This window comes from Leucoraja erinacea, chromosome 22 (genome assembly GCF_028641065.1).
Source record: "Leucoraja erinacea ecotype New England chromosome 22, Leri_hhj_1, whole genome shotgun sequence".
NCBI classification, from domain to species: domain Eukaryota; kingdom Metazoa; phylum Chordata; class Chondrichthyes; order Rajiformes; family Rajidae; genus Leucoraja; species Leucoraja erinaceus.
Genome location: NC_073398.1, coordinates 27,236,979 through 27,251,880, shown reverse-complemented (window position 1 = coordinate 27,251,880; position 14,902 = coordinate 27,236,979). Strand labels below are relative to the sequence as shown.

The 14,902-nt window shown below is 40.0% G+C and overlaps 1 long non-coding RNA gene across 1 annotated transcript; it reads left to right on the top strand.

The window, feature by feature from the left end:
- Nucleotides 1-1,430: 1,430 nt before the first annotated feature.
- Nucleotides 1,431-14,207, top strand: LOC129707877 (uncharacterized). The gene is made up of 3 exons (XR_008725249.1): nucleotides 1,431-1,563; nucleotides 11,380-11,449; nucleotides 12,840-14,207. It is a non-coding gene; the product is annotated as an uncharacterized LOC129707877 (long non-coding RNA).
- Nucleotides 14,208-14,902: the final 695 nt, after the last annotated feature.

Genomic DNA, 14,902 nt, shown 5'->3' with positions numbered 1-14,902 from the left:
ACAGTCCCACCTAGTTTAATATCATCAGTAAATGCAGAAATGTAACATTTGACCCCCACAATCAAATTAGTCATAATTGTTCACAGAGATCATGATTAGTTGGGAGGCAAACACTGAATCTGGAATCGTATGATTACAGCCTGTCAAACTGAGAAATGAACATTTAGTCTGGTCTGAAGAAGGGTCTCGACCTGAAACGTTACTCATTCCTTCTCTCCAGAGTTGCTGCCTGGTCAGCTGTTACTCCAGCATTTTATGTTTAAACTAGCATCTGCAGTTTCTTCCTTCACATTTATTCACATTCTTTAGTATCCTGTCTGATAATCAGTTCTCAATCCATGTCTGTATTATACAACTTCACATAGTTTAGCTGTTGCAACCAACCTCTTAAGTCTGACCTTATCAAAACATTTTTGAAAATACAAATATACCACATCCTCTGACTCCTCGATCTATTCTGCAAATCTCCATGCTGGCTCGACTCAATCCTCTTATTCCATTCAAATTTAAGGATGCCTGCCATTCATTAGGATCATAGCTCAAGTGTGCTGACTGACTCCAACCCCTTTTCTGTACCAGTTCCACATAATGCTCAATTCTTCGATATCTAATTACTTGGCCATCACCACCCGCTAGGGAAGAATTCTGGAGGTTCACCATCCTCTGGGGGAAGTAATTTCCCTGCATCTGAATGTTAATTGACCAGCTCCATACTTTGTAGCTGTGTCCCCTTGTCCGTGACACTCCCACTAGTGAAAACATTTCAAAACTATCCGGTCCAGCCCCATTATGATCTCATATGTTTGGATAGGGTTACCCTTCATTCTTCCAAATGATAAGGAATACAGGCCTAAACTCTCTTGATAGGATAAGCATCTCATTCCAAGAATAAAATCTTTAACATTGTTGTGGTTACAACATAATGATTTCTCTGCATTGTATGTCTGCAAACAAACATATTACTCATGATGCTCCTACAACTAAGGACATGATCATTTCATACATGTAGCTGGCTCATAGTAGCCTTTTGGTTGGCTCCACTGTAAGACTCTCAAGTTGCTGGCGAATACTTTTAATATATAGAAGACTCCACCATATGAGTGTTTGCTCATAACTTACACTGATCATTTCACGTACACAAAGATTGCTAAGTTCCAGTGGGAATCATTTGCACTGACTGAAGGCAGCCATTAACTGCTAACAGAGAGAGTATTGGCTGCTGTGAGTCATCTGACCCTGATGTCTCCATTCTGTTGGCTGAAATACCTGGGAAATCAGAATTACGACATGCAAGGGGTTGTTTGAGGATCTGTCGGCCTTTCATTTAATAACAAAAATATCAGTTTAACTCTTTGTGCACCATGAATGAAAGAATCGGCTTTGGACTGATCTTTTGCAAGCTGTAACAGACTATCCTCTTCTTTCTTTCAGAGAGAATTGCTGAACTCGACCCACTTCATCCTGATTTGCCTTTGCCTAATTTTCGTAATCAATTTTCGGCTCTTCAGATGTTGCTCACTCTTCCAAAATAGAGAACAGGAGGCAGAAGGCAAAGGGAAGCCAGTAAGTAAAAGCAAATGATGATTGCTATTGGTGTTGAATTATAGATTTAGCTTAATTCGTTAAAATGAAACAAAAACGCATATAGTGTGAAATGTAGAAGAATTAATGTAACATTTAGCTTGGGCGTACGACAACTCCAAAAAGTGATCACAATAGAAATGTCAGAAGTATAGTCAACAATATGAGAACAGTAAATATTGGACAAGATACAGGCAGATGTTTCAGGTCGAGACCCTTCTTCAGACAGATGTGGGGGAGGGGGGGTGGAAGTAAGGAAGACGTGGAGACAGTAGGCTGACTACCCAGAAGTTCACAATTCTCTTGTCACTGCTGCTCAGTTCAGTTCAGTTTAGTTTATTGTCACGTGTACCGAGGTACACTGAAAAGCTTTTGTTGCGTGCTATCCAGTCAGTAGATAGACAATACATGATTACAATCATTACAGTGTATAGATACATGATAAGGGAATAAGTTTTAGTGTGAGGTAAAGCCAGCAACGTCCAATCAAGGATAGTCTGAGGTAGATAGTAGTTCAGCACTGCTCTCTGGTTGTGGTAGTATGATTTAGTTGCCTGATCACAGCTGGGAAGAAACTGTCTCTGAATCTGGAGGTGTGCGTTTTTTAGACAAACAGACTGTAGCCATTCAGCTGTGGAGAAATGGATATAAAGGTGTGGATCTTCGGAACACTAGGAAGATTAATATCTACAGAAGTGAGCCCTTATTCTCCTTCCTTGACCATGTCAGTGCAGCACATCCAATTGCATCAACACACACATTCTCCTCAAAAACATGTCATACAGGTATTTCAGAATGCCTCAAAATGGTTAGGTTTACTATGTCACAAATGCCTAGATTTCAGTTGAATGAGCCAGAAGGTCTTAGCAGGATTAAATTTCAGTGTGGTTAGATTTTCAGTCATGTCATGGTGATTGTCTAATTTAGTAACAGGGCGCACTGCAGTGCTGTAAATTGTTATATGGTCTATGGTGTCCATGCTGACAATCAAATACCTATCCTCACCTATCCTCACCTATCCTCACTAAACCCATCTACCACCACTTCACCCATAGCCTTTTATGTCGTGACAATTCAAATACTCATCTCGGTATTTCTTAAAAGTTGTGAGAGTACTTCTCTCCAACAAACTCCAGCAGTGCGTTCCAGATTACCATTACTGGGGAAATAAGTTCCTCTTCAGATCAACCCTGAACCTCTTAACCCTTATCAAAAACCAGTATCATCTAGAATTCATCACTTCTGTTATGGGGGAAAGTTTCTACTGTGAATCCACTCTCTACACCTCATAATTCTGTAGATCTCCATCAAGTCCCCCAATCAGCCTGTTCTGTTCCCTTTTGTTCTCTAAAAGTCTTACATTTCTATCCCTCAATGCAGACAATAGTTTTAAAGCTGGCTGGTTCTTTGTAAGCACAGACTGGCTTAAAAATACGAGGTCACCCAAATAACAAAAGAGATGAGAAGATTTGTTTTCAAAGAATCACAAGTCTTTGGAAATCTCTTCCTGAAAGGGCTGTGAAGGTAGTAGTCTCTGAATATGTTTAAAGGCAGAGATAAGTAGATTTTTTATAAACATAAGGGAGAAAAGATTGCTTTTAAAATGTGGATCGTGGAAATGTCAGAGACCCTACATCTGGAAAGAATTAGCCTTGTCTTAATGGACAAACAAGAACTTAGTGTTAAAATATGGTCTCCATTTGTTAACTATTTGAAGGGATAGATTGGCTCGGCATGGAAACCTAACTGAAGCTTGAACTCAGGATTAAATGAAAAGTTATACTTTATAATTTACGAACCTATCTCCAATGACGTATTATTAGTAATTCATTCCACTCTTTTTTCTTTTTTGACATTTGTAATTCTTTTTTTTCTCTCTCTCTCTTATTTACTATCTATATTAAAAAAAACTAGAAGCAGAATCAATCCACAATTGACAATTTTAATAATGTATGATTGATATACATGAAAAGTTTTTACTATAATATGTAATTATATTTTACCATAATATGTTTGCTTCTAATAAAAATATTTAAAAAAATAAAAAATAATAAAAGATTGCTGGGGATAGGTAGGATTATGGAGTTCAAGTTGCGTCATATCACGGTGAATGTCTCAGTACAATTAGATTTCAGTCATGGCTTAGTGAGTGTCAGCGCGGTTTGACCAGTTATGACGGAGTCAATGCCTCAGTACGGGCTGATTACATGACGTCATTGTAAATGCCCCAGGAGGATCAGTTGCATCATAGTAGCTGTGAATGATTAGATTTCTGTCGTATCAAAGTGAATGTCTCAGCATGGTTAGATTTCACTTGCGTTGTAGTGAGTGTCTGTGTATGGTTAGATTTCTGTGATGTCATTGTAAATGACTCAGCATAGGCTGGCTTCAGTTGCAGTGGGGGAATGTCACTGTTGCAGTTGTGTCACCATGACTGTGTCAGAACAGTTGAATACAGACATGATGTAGTATATGATGCAGCATGCTAACATTTCATTCACGCCATAGTGAATGTGCCAGCGTCTATAGATTTTAGTCTAGTCATTGTGAGTGCCCCGGACCAATTGCATTTTAATTGCATTGTGTGGTATCGATATCTACATAGTTTGATTTTAGAAGTTTTATTTTTAATGTCTCAGTGTGGTTAGATTTAAATCATGCCAAGATTATTGCAGCTATCTGGTTGGATTACAGTTGTGTCAGTGAATGGCTTATCATGGTTAGATTTCAGCGTAGCATACTAAATGCCTCAGGAAGATTTGATATTAGTGAGCTATCTGCATAGTAGATTTAGTTGTGTCATGATTGTTTCAATGTGGTTCCATTTTAGCCAAGCCATAACGAATGTCCCAGTGTACCAGATTTCATGAACATCATTGTGGCTATATTTCAGTCCAAGCATAGAACATTTCTCTCAGTGTTTAGGTTTAGTTGTCTGGCAAGTGGTTCAACATTCTTAGATTTTAGTTGAACCATAGAGAAAGTCATAGCTTGTTTAGATTTTAATGGTGTTATAGTGAATACCGCTATAGAGTAAAGAAACAGAACTTTAGAGTCATTAGAGTCATACAGCATTGAAAAAGGCCCTTTGGCTCAACTCATCCATGCCGACCATCTGAGCCAGTTATATTTGACTGCGTTTGACCCATATTCCTCCAAATGCCATCTTTACTAATCCTATTTATCAAAATGTATTCCATGGCCTTCTATACCTTGCAGATTCAATTGTTATCTAGATAATTATTAAGTATGAGAAGACTTGCTCCATCACACACTCAGGCAATGGATTCTTATTCCAACTGAATGAAAAGTTCCTCTTTAGATCCTCACTAAATCTCTTATCCATTACTGTAACTATGCCCTGTGCTTTTAGCAATCTCTGCTATGGGGGAATGTTTCCTGCTGTCAATCCAACCTATGCTGCACATAATTTTAGATATCTCCATCAAGCCTTCATTAGCTTGTTCTGCTTCAAGGAAAATAAACCACATTTATCCAGTGTCTTCCTATAACTGAAACATCCCAGGCAATATTCTAGTGACTCTCCTCTGCACCCCTTTCATTTCAATTATATTCTTCCTACAGTGTGCAACCATAACTAACCTGCTGAGGCCTAAGCAATATTCTATACTGATGTACTATATAACCTCACGGCTCCTATATGCCATGGTTAATGAAAACAAGTATAGCACAGGCCTTCTTCACTGCCTGATGTATATGTGTTGCCACCTTCAAGGTTTCTTGTACTTTTATATCATGAGCCCTCTGATACTTAATACACCCCAGGATCTTTCCATTCTTTGTGAATGTCCTACACAGTTTATTGCTTCTGAAATTGCTTTGGTTTGTGCTGATCAGGATTAAATTATTTCTGCCATTATTCTGCCCATTTTACCAGCTAATCGATTTCATCTCACAATAGTTTGATCTCCATGCAATGAGTATCTCCAAATGGTTAGATTTCAATTGTGTTTTACTGAACACTCTGTGATCATCATTTAGAGAATGATTAAAATGAAGAGCTCACTAGCACTGTAAAAAGTTCAGATGTAAAACATAAATGCATCTTAAAGTGAAGCTGGATTGGTATGGGGGGCTTAAATATTAGATGCTGGTGTTAGATGAAGAAAGCTGGGTAGGCGCATGGGGACCATAAATCTTAAAGGTACCTGTTTGTTTGCTAAAAATGTAGTTTGTCATAATCAGTTAGTCATTAAACGTTTGACTATTTAAGTTTCCACTCAACAATAGTAAAAGATGTTCGTAGCAAAAACATGGTTTTGTATAGAGACTAGATTAGTTGTAAGCCACACCAGGATCCTTTCACATGCTAGGGGTAAGATGGTGTGCAACAGTGCTCATGCAGATTTGTTTCACAGCACAGGCAATATGGGAACGGCAAGCAAATTATAGCCTCTTCAGAAAGTGGTGAATACAATATTGTTACAGTTAGACCAAACCCAGTTATTGGACTTATTTACAAACAAAGAGACTACATGGAGGCAGAAAGCTTTTTGGACTTCAGATACAGCATGGGAACAGGCCCTTTGGCCCACCAATCTGCACTGACCAGCAATCATCCTGTGCACTAGCACTATCTTACACACTAGGGACAATTTACAATTTGCAGAAGCCAATTGAACTACAAACCTGCATGTCTTTTAGAGTGTGGGAGGAAATCGGAGCACCCGAGAAAACTCATGCGGTCACAGACAAAATGTACAAAATTCGTACAGGCAGCACCTAAAGTCAGGATTGAACCAGGTCTCTGGCGATGTAAAGCAGCAACTCTCACTGTGCCACTGTGGTACCCCATTGTGTGCTACCATGGGCACAGATGGAAAACAAGGTGGAATCACCTTAAAATAGTTAATTATACGTCTTTGAAAGAACACAGTTCGATAACCTATAAGGTTTTTCAATGGGATCGATAGAGTTTGAACTCTTGGATTAATTGGGGATTGGACAGGACATAGACAATAGACATAGGTGCAGGAGTAGGTGCAGTAGTAGGCTATTCGGCCCCTCGAGCCAGCACCGCCATTCAATGTGATCATGGCTGATCATCCACAATCAGTACCCCATTCCTGATGTCTCCCCATATCCCTTGACTCTGCTATCTTTAAGAACTTTGTCTAGCTCTCTCTTGAAAGCATTCTGAGAACTAGAGTCCACAAATGACAGATGAGGTTTAATATTGAAGAACAAAGCAGGCATGACAGACCATACAACCACCCTTGCTAAGGCCACACTCCCACCCTTGCTAATGCTACTTTGCATGTGTACATGCAGACACCAACTATAAGGCAATTGTATGTGATTGTTGTCCTAATGTGCCACTTTTCCCATAGACAGAACTGAACTGTGGTTGAACAGTTCATGTAAAAATTATTTTTGCATTGCAACTGCCAATGCAAAGACTTCAACATGGCTTGCTTAGTGTTTGTCAATATTGTAATTGGAATTGAAGTCTGCATCACCAAACCTGCACACAATTAATTTTATCTGACCATAAAACAAACAGCCTGGATTAAATCTTTGAGTTCAGTGTTGGTATTCTCCGTGCCTTGGACGAAGCGTCTCAGTCGACTACTTTAAAGGGTAGTGTCAGCCGACAATCAATGTTCTTGCCACAGCCTGTTTATCAGCCGGTGAATCCGTCCACACTTTCACGCTGTTCCCCCAAGAGTGTGAAGATAAGATTAAAAACAGCAACTTCCAGGCAGGAGCAGAGCATGAGGGAGGGTGGTGCACTGAGCAGGACAAATACCCACCCACACCAACATGCGTGACTCTCTGCTGCGGCTGGAATCACGCACACCACCTTGAACATCTGCTGAGGTCAGGTAACCGAAAATAGCAAAGGATTTGCAGGGAGTGGAGCCTTCTCTTAAAGCTGTTACCCTTGTTCCGACAGGCAGCCTTGTAGTGGGAACGTGTTAGCAGAACGTTCTAAGGAGTAATTATTTCATATTATAATTTTGCTGGAGGTCATTTAATGTTTTATTTAATCCTCTCTCTTTAGTGCTGCCATTTACAGTTGGAATCCTCACAGTATTTTAATTCCAAGGTGTTTGAAAAGGAGACATATGCAAACAGATGTGAGACATTCAAGTCGGCTCTGTTATTTAGTTATAACGTGCTTGGCCCTTATCTCAATTGTATTATCTATTTAGGTTTCTCAACCCTTAAAATTCTTTTATTTATTTATTTATTTATTTTTAATATTTCATTTTTTAATTTTAGTTAGAGATAATCACAATAATGTGGTACCACAGTACCTAATACTTATTGGCATATTACATTTCATATACAACTTCTTATTTTTAATTTAATAATAAAACAGAAGGAAGAAAAGAGTAGAAAAAGAGAGATTATCATGGAGTGGTGCGTGAAATAGTAAGATAGCCCGAAGGAAGGAAGAAGTACGCGGAAAGAAAGAGAGATAGAAAAGAAGAAGTGAAAGGAGAGAGGGAAAGAAACAAAGTAGAACAAAAAAGGAGATTGAAAGCGATATAGCTATTTAATGTTCTTGGCCACCCGTCACCTGATTCTGAAACATTTGATTTCTATGGGTGTGTTGCACCATATGCTTGTAAGAAGTCGATAAGACGATAACCCTTAAAATTCTGGTCTAATAAAAAATCACTAGTCTAAGTTTTGAGATTTTCAATTATTTTCCTCCAAATGCAGCAGTTATTTATTTATTTGTAGCAGATGTGCAGGTTACTCCTCTAGTTTTAGCAGAGAGGATAGCACTAAATGGCCAGGGTCTAATTTAATGCTTACAGAATAGCGGAGAGGTTACTGTATGGTAGGGCACCATTCACTCTTTGTGCTGGCTCTATGCAAGAGCAATCCAGTTACAGTATTCCCAAGAGTCAAGAGTCAAGAGTCAATTTAATTGTCATTTGGACCCCTGGAGGTCCAAACGAAATGCCGTTTCTGCAGCCATACATTACACACAAATAGACCCCAGACACAACATAATTACATTTAACATAAACATCCATCACATAGCTGTGATGGAAGGCCAAAAAAACTTATCTCTCCACTGCACCCTCCCCCCCCCGATGTCAGAGTCAAAGTCATAGCCCCCGGCTGGCGATGGCGATTGTCCCGCGGCCATTAAAGCCACGCCGGGTGGTGCGAGGTCGCACACCGGGTCTTGGTGTTGGAGCCCCCGGTGTGCGCTCGCAGAGTCCGCGGCCATTCCAGCCGCGCGGGGCAGTGATGTAGGCCCCGCTCCAGGAGCTCTTCGACCCCGCAACTCGGGCGGGAGAAGTCGCCGTTGCAGGAGCCCCGAAAAGCGGTCTGCCTCCAGGGAGACCGCGGGCTCCCGGTGCCGTCGTCCACAGACCCGTCGTTGGAGCCTCCGACTCTCCGGTAGCAGCAGCAGCAGCATCAGCAGCAGCGCTCCTCCACCGCTCCACCCGCTCCGGACTCGGCCAGCTCCGCGACGGCAACGGTGAGTCGGCACCTGAGTCCCCGGCTTCTTCTTGTTGGAGGCCGCTCCTCGTTGCGGCCTCAACGACACCTGAGACCCGACGAGAAAAGGTCGGGTCTCCAGTGCAGGGAGAGATTCCCACTACCAGTCCTCTATCCATTGCCCTTACATGTACTTATCCAGTCCCCTTCTGATGTAGAAGCTATGCAGAATCAACATCCTCTCCTTCATTCCAGTTCGTGACCACTTGTTAGCTGTAATGCCCCTGTCCCACTTAGGAAACCTGAACGGAAACCTCTGGAGACTTTGTGCCCCACCCAAAGTTTCCGTGCGGTTCTCGGAGGTTGCAGGTGGTTGCCGGAGGTTGCAGGCAGTGGAAGCAGGTAGGGAGACTGACAAAAACCTCCAGGAACCGCACGGAAACCTTGGGTGGGGCACAAAGTCTCCCGAGGTTTCCGTTCAGGTTTCGTAAGTGGGACAGGGGCATTAGCATTTTCACACAATCACATTTAGTTCCTATGCCAATCAGGTTGGAAACAGAGAGGATTGTGGGGAATCAGCTGTGGTAGATGTTTATGTTAACTTTTATGTATTTGTGTGTCTTGTTGGTTTTCTTTCCGTATGGCTGTATGGTAATTCACATATCACTGTACCTTAATTAGTACGTGAGAATAAAAGACCTTTGAAACCTTTCATTCTACATTTTCTGGTACTTGATTTTTTTACTAGTGGGAACCATGTCTGCATTGTTTCTCTCTGGACTATTCATGATGCTAGATGCCTTTATCAGATCATAAGGAATAGAAACAAGAGGCTATTTAGCCCACAGTGTATGCTCCGCCATTCTGTACGTTCATGTCTAGCTTCATTTTTCTCCCTATTCCACTCTCTTGCACTAACCCCATTTCTTTGGATGTCCTTAAAATTAAAGTCCCTGTCAATCTCTGACCTGAATACACTCAGCAACTGAGCCTCTACTACCCTTTGGATACAACTCCAACTCCAACAATTCTCTACTGAAAAAGTGTCCAGACCCAAAGTGTTACCAAATTCTCCCCAGATGCTGCCTGACCTGCTGAGTTCCTCCAGTACCTCGAGTTTTGCCCAAGATTCAGCATCTGTAGTTTCTCGCGACTCCAAAGATTCTTTACTCACTAAATGAAGACATTTCTTCTCATCTCTATCCTGAATAGCAGATCCTTATTTTAAAGACGTGACACTTGGTTCTAACTTGCCCAGCAAGAGGAGACATGAACTTTCAAGTCAACGTTGAGTTAATGTCATATGCACAAGTACAGCGAGGTACAGATACAATTACAATTTTGTAGTGAGCAGTGCAGGCACATAGACAATGCACAAAAACATATATTACACATATATAATACTTAAATTCTACAAGATGGTGAAAAGAAAAAGACTGTGCAAGACACAAGACATTGGTACAAAACACAATAAGTAAACAAGTGCAAGTGAGAGTCAGGAGTCAAGGGTTTATTTGTCTTATGCATAGGAACAATCACACTTCTACTTATTGCAGTTTTAGAGCATCAGTTAGTCTGTAGTGATCATTGCGGAACTAAGATTAGGATTGAACAGGTCAGTTCAAGAATCTGATGACTACAGGAAAGTAGCTGTTCCTGGACCTGGAACTACAGGCTTCCAATTTAATATGGTTGGGTTAAAGGTTAACAAAGGGGTTCAGTGAGCAGTTAGGAATGGAATGAGTATGTTGGTGTTTATTGCAAGAAGATTTGAATACAAGAGTAGAAATATCTTGGTCCTATATTTAGAACCCTTCTGAGATGGGATCTGAAATTAAATGTATAGATTTGGCCTTCTGAACGTCCAAATAAACCACATCAACTCCTTTCTACTTTGTTATTCTGCCAATTACAAGCTCCTAAGTTTCCAAAAGAGGTATCAAACACAATTTCGCTTTCATAAATCCAAGATGGCTGCGCCCAAGCCTATTATTATTTTCCAAGTTATCACATTATCCTTTATCCTTTATGTTAGATTCCACCATTTTCCCTACTACAAACATCAAGCTAACTGATTTATAATTATTTTTTTTAAATAGTGGCTCTCTCAACCTTTCCTGTGCTAAATGAAAAAAAATCTAGTTTCTCAACACTACCCAGGTAACAGGTCACTAAATGCTGGAATTATCCCACAAGAGGATATATCACTGTTTCAATTCATCATCAGACTTTAACCTTCCATTATATACTGGAAGGAATACAAAGCTAGCCTATGCTCTTGCAGTCTTAAATGTTTTGCGAATTCTATAACATTTCTGATCATCTAACCTCCCTAATATTCTCATGGCTTTCAATATTCTCATCCTACAGGAACAGAAGACAAAAGAGATGCCCGCATACAATAGCACAGACCTTACATCTCTGCACTGTTATTGCTAAGGTAAGAAAGTTACAAAGGGATGAAATTGCCACTTTGTGGGTCTGTCTCCTGCCATGGGAAGAGAGTTGGAATCTGATGAGTCCCTCTAGTACTAGTTCTAGTACTCACCTGACTAATTACTGGGCTTATTCCTGAGTCATCACTTCAGAATAATGTCCCTGCTGGTCCAACAATCAATACAAACCTTTTTGAAAATAATATTTGTATTTAATTTATTTGAACTCTCCACTAATCATATGTCAATAATGTTACTCAACACTCATTTGAATATTAAAGCTAGACCATCATGGGACATTGGGGAAAAAGCTGCGTATTGAGACCATGACTCAAAGACTGATGAACAGTTCACAGATCTGCACCGTCCCTGGAGAAAATCTCGAGCCGTCTTTGAAATGCTGGAAGGTTTGTTTCCCTGATGCTCTGCCTCGGGTCAATGAACATAATGGGAAAGATAGAATGGAAAAAAATGAAATGTGGTTAGACATGGCTAATTGTATAACTTTGCATTAAAATTTGCACATTATAAAGCATTTTATTATCAATGATGTGCCTTTGAAGTGTAGTCCATGTTTAAGTGTTGGAAATACAGCCATCATTGATCAGACCATCTGTTTTAGGTGCTGTTAAGGACTTAATGTTGACTTGGACACCCATGTCCCTGGTTCTCTTTGAATAGTGCAGGTTATATTAATTAATCAAAAGATGACCCAGACAATGCCACACTCTGAGTATTCCACCACATCAGTGTCCTGTGTCCTGCATGAGATTTCAATAAACAAACCTTCTAACTGGGTAACAATTGTGTGATTCACAGAACCACATCTAAAATGTAGAGTCTGAAGAAGGGTCTCGACCCCAAACGTCACCAATCCATGTTCTCCAGAGATGCTGCCTGACCCGCTGAGTTACTCCAGCACTTTGTGTCCTTTTGCACATCTGAGAGGTGTTTGTGGACAGAAAATGGACAGACCAATCCTGAATGCCACTTGCTAGAAAATGATGAGGGGAAATATTAATTGGTAGATGTGCCCTCTGTGGGTGAGACTGTCATTTACCATATATTTTCAAGACAATTGGATAAGTGGTGGAAGGAATTTCCACTGTATATCAACCTGAACATCAAATCTCTAGGCACTGAAAAAAAAGTTGGCAATGTGTAGTCACTGAAGAGACACACAAATGAACAATTCAATAGACAATAGACAATAGGTGCAGGAGTAGGCCATTCGGCTCTTTGAGCAAGCAGCGCCATTCAATGTGATCATGGCTGATCATCCCCAATCAGTACCCCGTTCCTGCCTTCTCCCCATATCCCCTGACTCCGCTATTTTTAAGAGCCCTATCTAGCTCTCTCTTGAAATTCATGTTGTTTCTTTCATATTCTTCGCAGGTTGATGAACGATATCCTGGTGAATGAGTTCAGCTCGAAGCCATCACATGTTTTCTCTCTTGAATCTTTTTGCGGTCTGGGCTTGCTGTTCCTTTGTCTGACAATCAGGAAGCCCTTACCCCAAAAAGTATTTGCGTGGGATACAGACTGCAGTGGGGCATCAGTCAACAGAACCAGCAACTCCCAAGCTGCCTTCACAGGAGAGGGTGCAGAAGAAGTGGAATGCTGCTGCCAATCCAAGCAAAACAAAAATGCTCCCGTTCCAGAAATAACATGTTCCCTTTTGAGGGTAAGGCAGATATTTGGAAGTAAAATAATGGGGGGAGATGAAGAATAAGATGAGATGATAAATGAGTGATTGGTTTCATGGGAAGAGAGACAAAGATGTTATGGTCTTTGGTGTCAATGTAAGCACTATTGTGAGTTCTTATGCATTGCTAGAAGGTCAGGCCTGGCCATGAAGAGGTTGCTCCTCATCAATGGGGTTTATCACTAAGGGTATCTCATTACTAGGAAAACGTTTGATTAAATACTAAGGACCAAAGTTAAAATGTTAATTAGAATCCAATCAGATACGATGAACCCTTTTATTATTCACCCTTGCATAAGGTACATACAATGTAGAAAAACACTGAATTCCAAATGTTACTGAGAGGCACACAGCAGAAATGAATATAGACAGTTATGATGGAACATGGGTGCAGGAGAAAGGCATTATGCTTCTTGGGCCTTTTCCGTCAGATAGATCATAGTTGATCTGCATTTTAACTTCACCTGCCATTTTAGTATAAACTCCCACAATACTCCTGTCAAAAAAATATCACTTGATCTTGGCTTTGATGCTTTTAAACATGTCCAAGACACAACAGTTTTCTTAGGGGGATAGTTCCATTAATCTTACGTGCAGAAGTGCTTCTTGACAACATGGAATGGTTGTATACTTGTGACACTATAACCAACCCCTCCCCTATCAAAGATTCTCCCGTGACTCAAAATATTTCTATTTACTCTGTAATATTTAGCTTTTATCCTTTACCCTTTAAATAATTTAAATACCTCAACTACATCACCTCTCCGGGAAATGCATCCTTGTCCATGCAACTATCCTCCTAATTTATTAATTTTTGGATGAATTGTTATTCTGGAGAATGTGTGCCAATCTTTTCCAAGACGCATGGACCCTTATTGAAAAATGACTCGACAAAGGGGAGATTTTAGGAAAAAGTTCTTGGTGTACCCTGTCATTATTGAGGATTCCAGGAATTTCCAACCTATCTCCTGAAGCGTTAACAAATAAAATATTTTAAGAATTTTATTTAAAAAAAATTTAAAAATAAAAATAATAATTTAAAAAAAAAAGAAATTTAAAAAAAAAAGAATTTAGAGACCATTGTGGTGTGAGACAACTAATTGAAGAATATGATGTTGTAGAGCTTCAATTAATTCTAAAGGAAAGGAAATATTGGGCCTAACATCTCTTTTTCTGTTCTGATGTTCATGAGGCTGGTATTTCCCACAGTTTCTCTAGCCACATACTCTTTACTGGGCCTTTTCCTCTGCACCATTTGCTACTCACAGGGAACTTTGTTTTTTTTCTTATATGAAATATAAATATAAAGAAATATAAACATGTAACCAAGGTATTTGAAGCTGCTGCTTTAATAGCACTTACCTTCTCAACCAGAGACAACACTGGATTCAACAATCAAGACATTGAAGTGGGAAGGAGGAGTGACAGGAGACATGTAACTCTTCGGATTCTGATTATTTTATTGCAAAAGTGTTTATAGATAATTAAAGACACATTGGATGTCTAGCTGTGTGATGGTTCTCCAGCCATTGAGGATAATTTGCATGTTTGCTCTCATTCAAACTCTTCCTTTCAGTTGTTCATCCTTATTCTCACAAAAAAAAACGTTTACATCAAATATTGGTCGAGGTAGAAACTATAAGATTTGGAAAGAACTCCCGTCAACCTTGCTTTACTTGACTCTTTCTCAGGCACGAGGTTAGTAAACTAACTTTACACTCTTTCAACAGGGTTGCCCAATTCTGGCAGATAG